This window comes from Marmota marmota, unplaced genomic scaffold (genome assembly GCF_001458135.2).
Source record: "Marmota marmota marmota unplaced genomic scaffold, marMar, whole genome shotgun sequence".
Lineage (NCBI taxonomy): Eukaryota > Metazoa > Chordata > Mammalia > Rodentia > Sciuridae > Marmota > Marmota marmota.
The window spans coordinates 6996011-7010122 of NW_026000249.1; the positions used below are offsets into that span (position 1 = coordinate 6996011).

The 14112-nt window shown below is 37.9% G+C and overlaps 1 pseudogene; it reads right to left on the bottom strand.

Moving 5' to 3' along the window:
* Positions 1 to 3489: 3489 nt before the first annotated feature.
* Positions 3490 to 14112, bottom strand: part of LOC125614090 — a 39818-nt pseudogene continuing 29195 nt past the window's right edge.

The following is a 14112-nucleotide window of genomic DNA, read 5'->3' on the forward strand; positions in this document are numbered from 1 at the left end:
TCACACATGCAAGGCAAATGCTCTGCCACTGAGCAACAACCCTAGCCACAACATTACAACTCTTTAAAAATTATTTCATATTTTTTTATTTTTGTAGTTGTCAATGGAACTTTATTTATTTTTATGTGGTGCTGAGAATCAAACCCAGTGCCTCACACATGTTAGGTAAATGCTCTACCACCGAGCTACAACCTCAGCCCAAAATTATTTCATATTTAAGAAAGAGAATATTGTAGTTAGAAGTGTGTGTGTGTGTGTGTGTGTGTGTGTGCATGGACATGTGCACATATATATGTGGTGGTAGGGAGCTGGTTAGGAAAGGAGTGACTGCTTGATAACTAAGTACCTTAATCTTACTTTTATTCTTTGATCTAAAACTACTCTTATAGTGCAAGTGAATTAAATTGTGGTACATACTTGTATAAAACAGAGCATTAGTTGTATATCATCTAACAAGGAATTCATCCAGAAACTGAAAGTTATTTCCATTTTGTAGTATATTTTTGCTTTTTTTTATATCTGTCCAGTATCACAACCCTCTATACTTTGTGCACGTTAACTTTGGTTGTCACTTTCTTAAATAGTTGATTTTTCCCTTTTCCCCATTTATTAGTTTTCTTCAATTGAAAGTGCTATTCTCTAAAAGGGATTAGGTAGGTTAACTGCATTAAACAGCCCTTTCCTTTAGTCAGTGTTTAAAATATCTAAACACTACCCCTGCTTTACACCTTTCCACTTTTTTGAGTGGAAAAATGAAATGAAACACTCCAGTGATAAAAGAATGTCTGAGATCAAGCCCAGCCCAGCCAATTTCCCAGATAGCCTTGGAAATGGTGTCTTTAGCATCAGATTGCATGGGAAATCTTTGTCAAATCTTTTTTTGTATACACTTATAAATAATACTTCTCAGAGTATCACTAATAGTCACAAGACACAGTGGGTGAATTTCAGTGACAGAACTGCTGTGAGAAAATGAATGGACTGTTAATAAGCTCACTCTTAAATAATAGCTAAATTATTACACTGTAGTGTGGTGGATGTCACTTCCTTAGTGTGGCAAATTACATTTGAAAGTGCCAGTGTGAACATCTCAGGAATATTACATTGCACAGTGCTTTGGAGGGATTTTAAACTTTTCTATAGCTTTCACTCCTTTAACAAAGCTCTGTTTTAATTGGCTTTCATTAGTAGAGGGTGTCACAGACAATATTGGGTTTTCTGCCATATCCCCTCAATAGCCACCTCTATGCCACAAAGTTTTTATTGCAAGCACCTCTGATGCTTTGCCACAGGAATTCTTCTACCTCTATGAGCACCTAGACCTGCTTCTAGGCAAGTCCAAAGTGCTGAAGAACCAATCTGTCCAAGAGGTGCCCTCTTCTAGTGATGGATGTGAGTTGGTGGATAAATACCCAGCTTCCCTATCCATCAACTGAAAGAACTGGAGTGGAACAACCCTAGGATATGGGGTAACAATGAGATCTGGGAGTTCCCTAGCATGATTGGGTTCCTGTTGCCTCCAGAGTTTGTTAATGTTCATTGTATTGGATACTTTCCCTTTCTCATTTTCTCCACTGGTGTTTCCTGGCACCGTCATCCAAACAAATGACTTACATTCAAATATTTGTCTTAGGCTCTGCTTCTAGAGTAACCTACATGAAGACTAAGTGAATATAAAGATTTTCTTTGCCACTTATCGTGTAACAAAAGAAATACTCTATTGTCCCTTTCATAGAACAACCTTGTAGTCTCAGTCAGTTTGAAGTAATGTAAGAGAATACTATAGACTTAAACAATAAATATTTATGTATCAGTTGTGGAGTCTGGGAAGTCCAAGTTCAAGGTACCAGTATAGGGCTGGAGATGGAACTCATGGGTAGAGCTTGTGCCAAGCATGTGCAAGGCTCTGGGTTCAATGCTCAGCACACACACACACACACCCCAAACTGGTGCATAATGTTCTGTGTCTGGTAAGGGCTTTCTTCCTAATTCATCATCAGCTTCTTCTCCCCAAGTCCTCACATAGCAGAAGGAGTGAGGAGTTCTCTGAGATGTCTTTTTTATTAGAGCATTGTAGTTATTCATAGTAGCTGGGTTCATTTTGACAAAATCATACATGCATGAAATTTGATTTCATTCCCTATTCCCCCTTTTTCCGTTCCCTCCTCCCTCCCCCATTCTCTTTCCTCTATTGATTTTTCTTTCACTCATTTATTTTTTATTGCTTCTTTCTACTTATACATAAATGTGAAATTCCCTGTGGTATATTTATATGATTTTGTTAAGATCACATAAAATGATTTTGTTAAATTCAACTATATTTCCTCCCCTTTCTCATCCCTCCTCCCTCCCTTTTGATCTCCTCCTACTCCACTGATTGTCCATATATCTTTATGATATTCTATCCTTCCCTCCTTCTTTCTCTTATTTTGCTTTAGCTTCCACATGGCAGACAAAACATTTGACCCTCAATTTCCTGAGACTGGCTTATTTCACTTAGCATTATCTTCTCTATTTTCTCAGGTTGTTTTTACAAGGGCAATAATCCCATTCATGGCTGTATGCTCATAACCTAATCAACTAACTCCTCAACCATCTCCTAATACTATCACCTTGGAAGGTGTCAATATTTCAACATACGAATTTTGGGAAACACAAACATTTTAGTCCATAGCACTTCCTAAATCTCATTTCTATAGGAAAGCAGTATGTTACATTAGGAAAGCCATGGATTTAGGATTTAGATTCAACCTTGAGTACAAATTCTGCCTTTGTCATTGACTGGCTATTTTACCTGTGTGACCTTGTTCAAGTAATTTTGCCTTAACAAACCTCAAGTTCCCCACTTACAAAAGAGGGATAATACCTCTCTCCAGAGTTGGTAAGAGAAACAACTGCATAATGTACGTCAACAGCTCAGTACAGTGCTTGAAATATAGTAATAATCTAATAAATTTCAGTTGCCCTACCTCCAATTGCTGGCCACTACCAGTGGGATGTAATGTTTTGTCCTTGTAGCATTTCTCATAGAATGTAGAGCAGATACATAAACAGAGTGAGAATACATCAATATTCCAAGCTTCATGTGATGGGGAAAAAAGTAGTAAAGATAACTCTGAAGAAACCCTGTTTAGCTAAAAAAAATTCCAGTCTTTTAATTACTTTAAAAAATTTCTAACATTACAGAAGTAAACCACTCCAGTAGTTCTATGACAAACAAAAAAACCTGTGAGCAAAAATTTCCAAAATAAAACAAAGCAGGGAGAGGCTTATAAAACTAAATATAGAGCTCAGTACTAACAGCTGAATGGGGAAAGGAATTAAAATAATTTTAAAAATCACAAGTGAATGATAAAGTATAGAGAAACTGAAATTTACAGACTATTTAAAACCCGGAATTGCTGAGTGTTCAGAAACTACACAGATGAATCAAGGGTGGTGAACAGTTGAAAGGGATTATGGATAAATCTACATTGTTCCAGTTGTTACTCATGGCAGCATCTCTGAGGAAGACTTGGCAGTTAGATATTGAACCAGGCAAATGTTTGTAGCAGATCCAATGATTATAACCTGCCTATCAGTAGATCCTGCCACTGGGTTTGCAGTTTTGATATGTGTTCCAGACATCTGGTGAACCTTGTTGATCTTGGCACCCTGATGCCCCATTAATATGCTTGGAATGATGAGTTCATGAGTAGTCGTAAGCAGATGCATCCAAACCTACCCAATAACCTTAAACTGCTGGGGAATGAATGCAATGCCACTGAATCAGATATTGCCATGCAAATAGGAAAACAAGAGTTAAATTGCCAACTGGGCAGCTCAGTCAAATGAGACTGTGGAATAGTGTGTTGTTCTTGAATGATAGAGGCTTCTATAGAGGAGATCCCTCCAGGTCAGAGCTAACATACATAGATGGAAGGTATGGGGAAAGCTTGCTCTGTTGCTGCCTGTGCTGACCTGTCCTGACCACTTTCAAAGATGACTGGACAGCTGGGTGTACTTCAGGGTTGGGAGAATTCCACCATAAGCATACAGGTCTGTTTGACACACTAAATGATGGACTGTAAAATGCTCACAGTTGTGATAGCCTGTTTAGTAGAAGTGGGAAGAACATTCCCTGCCACTTGCACCTGAACCCTTTACTCTCTCATATTTCCTTGATCTTGCAACCACAATTGCCAATGAGAGAGCCACATTGATTAGCAGGGACCACCATGTTCAGGGTGACCAGGATCTATTGGTTGTGGGATCCTATCTTTCAGTTGGTCAATGATCATAGCAAAGGCTTAACAGATGGAGTTAGTGGGTCTAGGTAAAGTAGTAATTCTCTCAGTACAATTCCCTCCTGCATGCTGATATATCCACTACTCTACATATCTTCTTAACTAAGTCCCCTTCCTGATGATACTGCAAAATTCCATGCATAAATTGCTGGATGGTGAAAGTGACATTTAATCCCACTTCAAACATTTCCCATCCATCCCCAGGACCCCTGTCACCTTCCTGCTGATTTCTATTGTTCTGTCTCTGGCCTTCCCTTCCCCTTCCCACCCACTCTCCTTTTCTTCTCAGTTGCCATGAGCCTGCAGTTTTGGCTTTCACTACTACTAGACTTAACCACTCAAAGTAAAGTTTTCCAGAACACCACTGGACATGGAGACAGATGTGATTAAAGTATGAGACATAAAAGGAAAACAATTGACACATTTGGTTACATTTAAATGGAGAACTTATGTTAGCAAAAGGTATCATTAAGAAAGAGAAAAATTAAGCCATAGAAAGAGAGAAGATATTTTAAATTCCTATACCCAAAAAAGGGCATTTAGATAGAATATATAAAGTAAAAAAAAATAGAAACCCAAGGGAAAAAAATGAGCAAAGGACTTAAACATGAGCCATACAAAAGAGGATACCCAAATGATTGATAAACATAATAAAGCATGTCCAAAGCCATCACTAGTCATGTGATAATGTATATTAAAAATCATTTTGGGAGCAAGGGGCTAAATGTAGACAAACAGGTCTTTAAATCTCTACTACACTCTGAATAGTTTTCCAAAATTAAAATATTTAACACTACCAAGTACAACCTAGGATATGGAACACTGAAACTGTCATGCACTACTGGTAGGAATGTCAATTGGTACCATCAATTAGAAAACCAATTTGATGTTGTCAGTTAAAGGTGGAGATACTTATACTTTATGACCCCTGCAATACATACTTTAGAATTCCATTTATATAGCTTTTGAAAAGAAACGAAACCAGAGTATAATTTAAGGTTGTATACATATGTGGCAAAAAATTAAACACTACAAGGAGTTATTATCATAAAGTCAGGAGAATAATTACTTCTAGAGAGGAAGAAGGGCCTTGTGATGGGGCAGAAGTACACAGGAATCTAGTAGAGAGGATAGTGACATTTTGGATGTTAGTTGTAAGAGTGGTTAATCTGCAATAATTCAGGTACTGCATGCTTGTGCTTCACGTACTTTCTCATATGTATGCTATGTTTCATTATAAGAATGTTTTAAAAACTGTTATACAAAGTCTGCTCTGAAAAAACACTGGTTAGTGAAATTTTAATATACATCAATCACAGGAAGGCTCTTCCATGGGAGTATGTGATGATATATATTAAAATTCATTTTGGGAGCAAGGGGCTAAATGTAGACGAACAGGTCTTTAATATGCCAAGGTATATTGTGAAACTACAATAGGTCAAGAGTATGTAGTGACTTGTGTGATCACAAAACTCTTTTCCCAAGATTCATCTTAATAGAGTACACATTTAGGAAAGTAGATGTGATAAATATATCAAGTCCCAGTTTCATGAGCTAGTTGATCTGGTCCAACCAAAGGCTTCAGGAATTTTGTGCAAATCATAAAAATGCAAAGCAGCAAACAAATGAAGTTTTAGGTGGTGCTGAGCTGAAGGCCCTCTCTATTTTTAAAATCCTCATCATTTCAAGTGTCTACTCGATTGATCCCAAACACGAGTAGTGAAGGATCAGCCCATACCTATACTACTAGATAATAAATCTAGCCCATATCCTAAGATTTATTTCTTTGTCTCTGCTCGTTTCAATTTTTTTATCTTTATTTTATTCATTTATTTTTATGTGGTGCTTAGGCTCAAACCCAGCACCACATGTGCTAGGTGAGCACTCTACCACTGAGCCACAACCCCAGCCCCTCTTTCCAATTATAGTGACCATGTTGATAACTCTTTGTCTATGGATGGATAGATCCCATATTTACTCACTTGATTGTTTTATGTTCATGCCAATCTCAGTTGTTTATAAGCAAAATCATTCTGGTGGGATCCAACATCTGCCCTGATGTTGGTACTATTCTCACTGGAACACTATGTCAGTTAGCTACTGTATAATAAAGCATGACAGACTGAGTGGCTTAAATCAACAACCACAATTCTGTGGTCTGGAAATTCAGACTAAGTTCAGATGGATGAGTCCTCTGTTGGTCTCAGCTAGGTGACCCTCATGTGCTTGTAGGCAGCTGTTGGGTAAGCTAGAATACTGGCTAGCTGTTAGCTGAGGCAGCTCTTTGAGTTCCAGTCATGGGTCTCTCTCATCATCGATCAGACAGCCCTGAATGAGCTTGTTCACATGGTAGCTTATGATGAAAGTCCCAAGAACAGCAAGAAAAAGATAACTTCAAAGTGCAAGGGCATTTCAAATCTTTTCTTGCATCATATTTGTTATTGTACTATATGGCCATGTCTAGAGTCAATACAGGAGACTATTCAAGGTCGTGGATACAGGGAGACTTGAATAAATTGGGGGCTATTACTCCTACAATCCGCCAAAGCTACTTCTGGCATCATAACCATTCATTATCAAAACTATCTCTAAAAGTGAACTAACTTATGGTGCCTCTGATACAAAATTCACTGCCAAGTTATATTTTTAAAACCAAACCAGTTCACTGGTCTTTTAAAGGAATGCTCTGAATAGGAAAGACTGATTAAAATAGAGGTCTATTACATTTTCAAAGATATGATGAAACATAAACGGTTTCCCCTAAGGAAAGTGTGCAAGATGATTAGTCAAGGAAAATTTTAATTATAACTTAAAAACAGAAGGATTCTGGCAGATATGGATTATCATTAGACAGCATTTGTTACAGAAATGCAAAAGCTATGACCTATCCTTTAGTTTCACTTCTTTTTGTTTGGCAAAATCTGTTCCTTGTTCTTTTTTTTTTTTTTTTTTTAACATGACTCTGTCCTGTTTACAGTTTAACTTGTTGCAGACTTCAAGTTATTATCCAAGACTGGACATATTAACTCTGTCTGTTGTAAGAGAAGTCTGTCATGTTGGGTAATTATGACTGTGGGAGGCAATCAGGAAAAGGCAGAACAGGCCCAGGCCTGCTTTCTGTTGTCTTCAGGCATTGACAGTCTATGGCTGTGGCCATGCTAATTTGGAAGAAGAGTCACATCTCCAAGACACAGGGATATTTTAGAGGTAATTTCTTTCAGGAAACAGCAAGGATCATCAGGTGACTCCAGCAGGTACTGCCAATCTTGATTCCACTGACCACCTGAGGCTACCTTCTTCTTCTGTTTTTATACTCTCACAACCACAAAAAGGGATTTTCACCAAGAATTTTAGACTACCAGTTCTATCTTTCATGGTAAATATCTCCTATTTCTTTCCTTTGGATAAATTTGAGCTCTATAGATAATTTAGAACTTGATAAGGTCATAGTTTTGACCTTTTTATTGGTGAAATAATGATGATGATGATGATGATGATGATGATGATAATGGATGGTGGTGACAATGATAGAGAGTAGTCCCTCTTGCCAAGTCCTTTATAAGAATAGTATTATTTAGTCTTTACAGCAAATCTCTTATCTCTATTTGACATAGGAAAATCCATGGTCACCAAAAGATTAACTTGCTCAAGGACTTATGGTTTATAAATGCTGACACTAGGATTGAACCTGGGTTAATCACATTCTAAAGTTTTACTGTTAATGACTCAACTTCCCTATCCCTTGTTCAGAGCTTTCTTGATATGTCTGAACATCATCATCATCATCATCATCATCATCATCTTCATCTACATTTTTGTTATGCATTTGTTATTTGTAGGCATGTGCAGAATTGTGCCAGAAGTATGGTCTAAAATATGCATTTGCATACTAGAACATGGGATAAACAATCCTATAAGTAGCTCTCTTTATTGGTGGTCTTGGTAGAGAGGAAAAGCATACATAAATTATAAAAGCCTTGTCAACTGACAAACCTGGTTTTAATTAGAGCCTCCACCCTCCTCATCAAATCCCTGTGTGTTGATAACAAGCAGCAAAATAGAACCGTTTAACACATCTACTTAATAACACATCTACTTCAACATTTTAGTTTTCAGTCAAATTGTGTGAAACTCAAGAGACCAAGGAGTGTCCTGGACATCTCACAGCTATAACTTTCTGATGCCAAGTCATTGAGAAATGACCTTTGAGATTTACATATCCTTTGGTCTCTATGTTGTGCTAGTTAAAAGAGCAGACTCAAACAGATTGCTTGGGATCAACCACAGATCTGCCAATTTACTTGTGTGACTTTGGACAAGTTACTTAACCTTTCTAAGTCTCAATTTCCTTGACCCGAAAATTGAAATGATAACAGTACTCTCTGCAATTGAATTGTTGTGGGGATTGAGATAATATGTGCTAGGCACTATGCATTTTACATATATTAAGTACAATCTAAACATTAGTTATTACTATCACTGTTGTGTTGAGCAGCTAAAGTTAGGTAGACGTTTTCATTTTTTCTAAATAAATTTTTTTTAAATAGAAAAGCTATTCTGATTTTAAAAGTTATGTGTATTCTTTGAAAAGTTTAGAAAATGCAGTTATAAAAATTACTTTTGAACTTTTAAACATCCAAATTCTACTATTCTGTTGTCTTAGTCCATTCAGACCATAACTAAATACTTTAGAGCGGGTAATTTATAAACAATGGAAATTTATTGCTCACAGTTCAGGAGGCTGGGAAGTTCAAGACCAAGGTGCTGGAAGATTCAGTGTCTTGTTAGGAACTTAGAGATGTGCCTTCCAAGTCCCTACATGGTAGAAGAGCAGAAAGACACCAGTTACATTCATGAGGGTGGAGCCCTCATGACCTAATCACCTCACCCCTTAATACCATCACATTGAGGATTAGATTTCAACATAAGCATTTTGGAAGGACAGAAATATTCGGACCACAATCCCTAATACAATGCACCAAACTGTCCAGAGCTTAGTGGCTTGAAGCAAAAATCAATTATTATCTCACTGCTCTGTGGGCTGGAAATTTGGGCAGGGCTCATTTTATCTATTCAGTGTTTTGGGATTTAGGAGAGGCTGATGGTTGAGGAAGACCTCATTCACTTACAGCTGATGGCTGGCAGGATGTTGGCCAGAAAACCTCAGTTTTCTTCCATGTGACCTCTCTAGCAGGTCACTGGGGCTAGTCACATGGTGGTCTCAGGGTTCCAAGTGCAGGAACAGAGACAAAACATCAAAGAACAGGCATTTTTCAGGTCTCTGCTAGCATCCTTAATCTGAACATCCCAAATCTGAAATGCTTCAAAAATCCAAAAGTTCTTTAGTACCAACATAATACTTAACAAGTTTCAGATTTGGAGCCTTTCAGAATTTGAGTTTTGAGTTAGTGAGACTTAACTGGTAAAGTCTATGCAAATATTTTAAAAATCTCAAAAAAATATCAGAATGTTAAACACTTGTGATCTGAAGAATTTTGGATAAGTGACATTCAACCTATGATGTACCATTGACTGAGCAAGTTAATTGGCTAAGCATAGACTCAAGAGGTCAAGAAATAGACTTCATGTTTTGGTGGAAGGAGTGCCAAAGCTACATTCCAAAGGTACAGGCATGTCAGGGTAGGAATCTTTTGAGGCTACTTTTTGCAATTCACCACAGATGNTTTTTTTTTTTTTTTTTTTTTTTTTTTTTAATGTTCCATTGAAAGGCATTTTCCACCCACTTGTTCCTTTAAAAACAAACTTTAAAAAAAGATCCTAGTGGATTGTTAGATTTAGTTTTTTATTTAAAGAAATACTTATTTTAAGCTGGATTCTCTCAGTAATGAACTCTGAGAAAAGAATTTTTAGTAAGGGAATGAGTATGGAAGAAAAGACCACTCAGAAGGGTAAGATATAAAGCAAAGTCCTGAAGAGGGTAGCTCAAACTCAGTCCTGCTCTGGGACTAGTGTAGGTCCTCATTAGGGCACAAGGGAGCTGGAGTATTTATAGATCTTCCTTACCACCATAATTATCGATGGATTAGGACTTACTGCATCCTGCATTCGCAGTCACTTCTGGTTTTCCTTGAACAGGTAAAGTGGGTTCCAGGAGCTTGAGAACTGTCCTCCAAGAAAGAGGTGCAGGTGTCAGCTATGCATGGAGTGGTGGAGGGCAGATATGGATAAGGATGGGAAATGGTTCCAAGGGGATATGTGCAAACATTTAACAGCATCTGTCTCATTACTCTATAAGGGATCATTTGTCAAGGTCTTCTCAAGTGAAGAGCAAGCCCATGTGTGAGGGGAAAGAGGTGCAATGTGGGTAATATAAGAGTTGAGGCAGGTAGCCATATTTTCTTTAATGTCTTTGCCCTTTGGTTGACTCAATAGAAACGAGGTTACAGAGGAGTTTGCTTGGAGGGTCGGTGACTATGTAATATTTCCCTTGTGAGGAAACTCCACCAATAGATCCCAAAGGCTGGGAGGTATTGAACAGCGAGCAGGTCTGGAGAGCAAAAGTAGAAAAATAAATCCTGAAAGGGATACTTGGGTCAAATACAGAAAAATTAGCTCAAGCCAGGGAAGGGGAAGGTGATTGGAGGAAGAAAATCTGGCATTGGAATAACCATAATTATAATACAATTTAAACCTATATTGTACAACAAACATAATAATGCAATAAGTGAATTATTTCAGTGACTATAGTACATATTGAATGCACTACCCAGATTTTGAGTTCTTAACAGCTACATTTGGCTAATGGCTACTGTATTGGACAGCAAAGCTCTAGAACTGCAGAAAATTCTGTTGGACAGCACTGGCCTATTGCCAAATAGATCAAGGGTTGAGATGTAATGGGCCTCGCTTTCATCTCAAACTTCTGTTTCCTTTTTCTCTATATTCAGCTTCTACCAAGCCAAATTTTACCACTGGGGTTTCCCTGAATTTGGAGCAGAGGAAAAGGGCAGTAGAGCATTTGGAAAACTTTCTATCAGGAGTTACTTTTCTTAAATGACTTTTGGCTCCTTGGATCTATCCTGTTTTTTGTGAGTTATATGTTAAGTCAGAGTTAGTAGACAATGAGCTTCAGATGAACTAGTAGAACGACCAGAGTCAATTGTTGTTTTCCATGACCTAATTGTTTTTGTACATTTTAATCTTTATTAGGAAAAGGAACAGAATATAATCTTAAGAAGGAGGAGGCAAGAAGCTATTCACAAGTAGAAAAACTGGCAGAATCCAACTTTCTCATTCTCTCCACCACTACCATTTCCACATGGCTGGGCACAGGACTTAGCTGTGAGGACAAATTCTTACCAGACCAAATAACCAAGTAGAATTTGGGTGTGGTATTTCCAAAATCCTGAGATCTCTTACTGCTTTTGTTGACATCAAGGAACATTTTGAAACTGCAGATTGCTTCCTAAGCCATAATTAAAGTTCAGAGTGGAAAAGACCCTGAGATATCATTGATCACCTTTTATCCAAAGTTGAATTACAGATTATTTTAATTTGAATATCCCTAGACAACCCTGGTATAACGATTCAAGTGCAAGTAGTTTGTTTATGGGTGGTCTCAGGAAACACTGGTAGGGAATGATGAGGAAGAGAGAGAGGAAAAAGAAGGAAGTCAATAAAGAAGACACTGTTGATATGCTTCCAAGTGGGAATTCAGGGATATAGTGCCCAGAATTATTGCACTGAAAGGTAAGAGAACTGGTTCATTTACCAATCATCTCCTAAAAGTCATTGATTGAAGGATACTGGAGGGTAGAGTAGAGGAGCACTTTGGGCCTACTGTGTGCATGAGCAGAGAAAGCTCTTGGACACAGAATGCAGATTTGGGTAATCAGGCCAGCATGCTGGGAAATGACAAGTGAAGAGAGAGATGAACAGAGCCTCTACAGAGTTTGCTACACAGATTTATTTTAACTTTTAAGCAGGCAAAATAGACCTAAGTCTCTTAGAGTACAGCCCATCCATGACCCAGTAGGGCTGATCTACTGGCACAGAGGAGACAATGAACCACTGCCAAATGGAAAAACAGAAGAATTTTAATGGGCAACTTGACCTCTAGTTAGAACATCTCAAATAGTTGAGAGTGAGGCTGGAGACTTTGGTATTAAATGCCTCTGAATTCAAAGGGTGGGGAGACAATATTCTGGCTTTGACACCAAAGAAGACATGGAACAACTTATTTTAACCACTTGTCAGAGGATGCATGGGCTGCTCATGCATTCTGGAGTTTCTGGGAGAGAATTACCAAATGCTTGCTGCTGAGGCTGATGAAGCCAAGCTGGGGCATCTGTGGGCCAGGAATATATGGTTGCATATGTGCCACTGTATCTGTTTGCAAAACATGCCATATGTTGATAGACTAACATATGTTGTGCTATATGGAAAATCAGTCAGAGAGAAAAATGAGCTAGAGTATAAGGAGGGAGAAGGAAAGATACAAAAAAGAAACCTTATGACTGTGGCTGGTTAACAAATTCCTTGAGCCTAAGGGGTATGTCTCAGTCATTTTTAGTGTCCAGTGCCTACAGCTGTGTTGGGTACATTGTACATAGTAGTTAGTGTGTCCTGAGAATGAAGAGAGCACATGGCAAGTGCTTAGAACCATGTCTCCTACATACATAATACATGGTACATGTAGGTTGAATGAATGCATGAAAGGATGCTTAGAGCTAGAAAGACCCTTACAGTTTATTTATATTGCTCCTTCACTTACACATACAACTGAATTTTCTAGGTATAATGTGACAGGTTGGGGCTAATATTGATGCCATTCTGTATCCTTTCTGTTATTACACAAAGGGGCTAGGAGGAAAGAATTGAGTAACAGTTTTTCAAATGCAGCCAGATTTGGATCAGTTCTGATCTCCTGAGCTGCCACTGGGAACTGCAGGAAGGGTTTGATCAATAAATATATTCAAAAAAATGTTCAACATCTCTAGCAATTACAGAAATGCAAATCAAAACTAGTCTAAGATTTCATCTCACTCCTTTAGAATAGCAATTATCAAGAATACAACAGCAATAAATGTTAGCAAGGATGTGGGGGAAAAGGTACACTCTTAACATTGCTGGTGGGACTGCAAATTGGTACAACCACTCTGGAAAGCAAATAGTGGTTCCATTCAGAAAACTTGGAATGGAACCACCATTTGACCCAGCTATCCCATTCCTTGGTTTATACCCAAAGGACTTAAAATAGGAAAACTATAGTGACACAGTCTCATCAATGTTTATAGCAGCTCAATTCACAATAGCTAAATTGTGGAACAAACCTCGATGCCCTTCAACAGATGAATCAATAAAGAAAATGTGGTATATATACACAATGGAATTACTCAGCTTTAAAGAAGAATGAAATTATGGCATTTGCCAGTAAATGGATGGAGCTGGAGACTATCATGCTAAGCAAAATAAGCCAATCCCCCAAAACCAAAGGCTAAATGTTTTCTCTGATATGCAGTTGCTAATTCACAATAAGCAGGGGTGGGGTGGGGTGGCAGAGCTAGGGAAAAATAGAGTTACTTTCGATTAGGTAGAGGGGAGTGAGGAGAGGAGGTATTGGGGTAGGATGGATAGTAGAATAAATCGGACATTATTACTCTATGTACATATATGATTGCACGACTGGTGTGATTCTACATCATGTACAACCAGAAGAATGAGAAATTATACTCCATTTATGTATGATATGTCAAAATGCATTCTACTGTCATGTATTATTAATTAGAACAAATTAAAAAGTCAATAAAGGGGTTGGATTCAAACTAAAAAGTTTTCATCAAAGGAAACAATAACATGAAGAGAG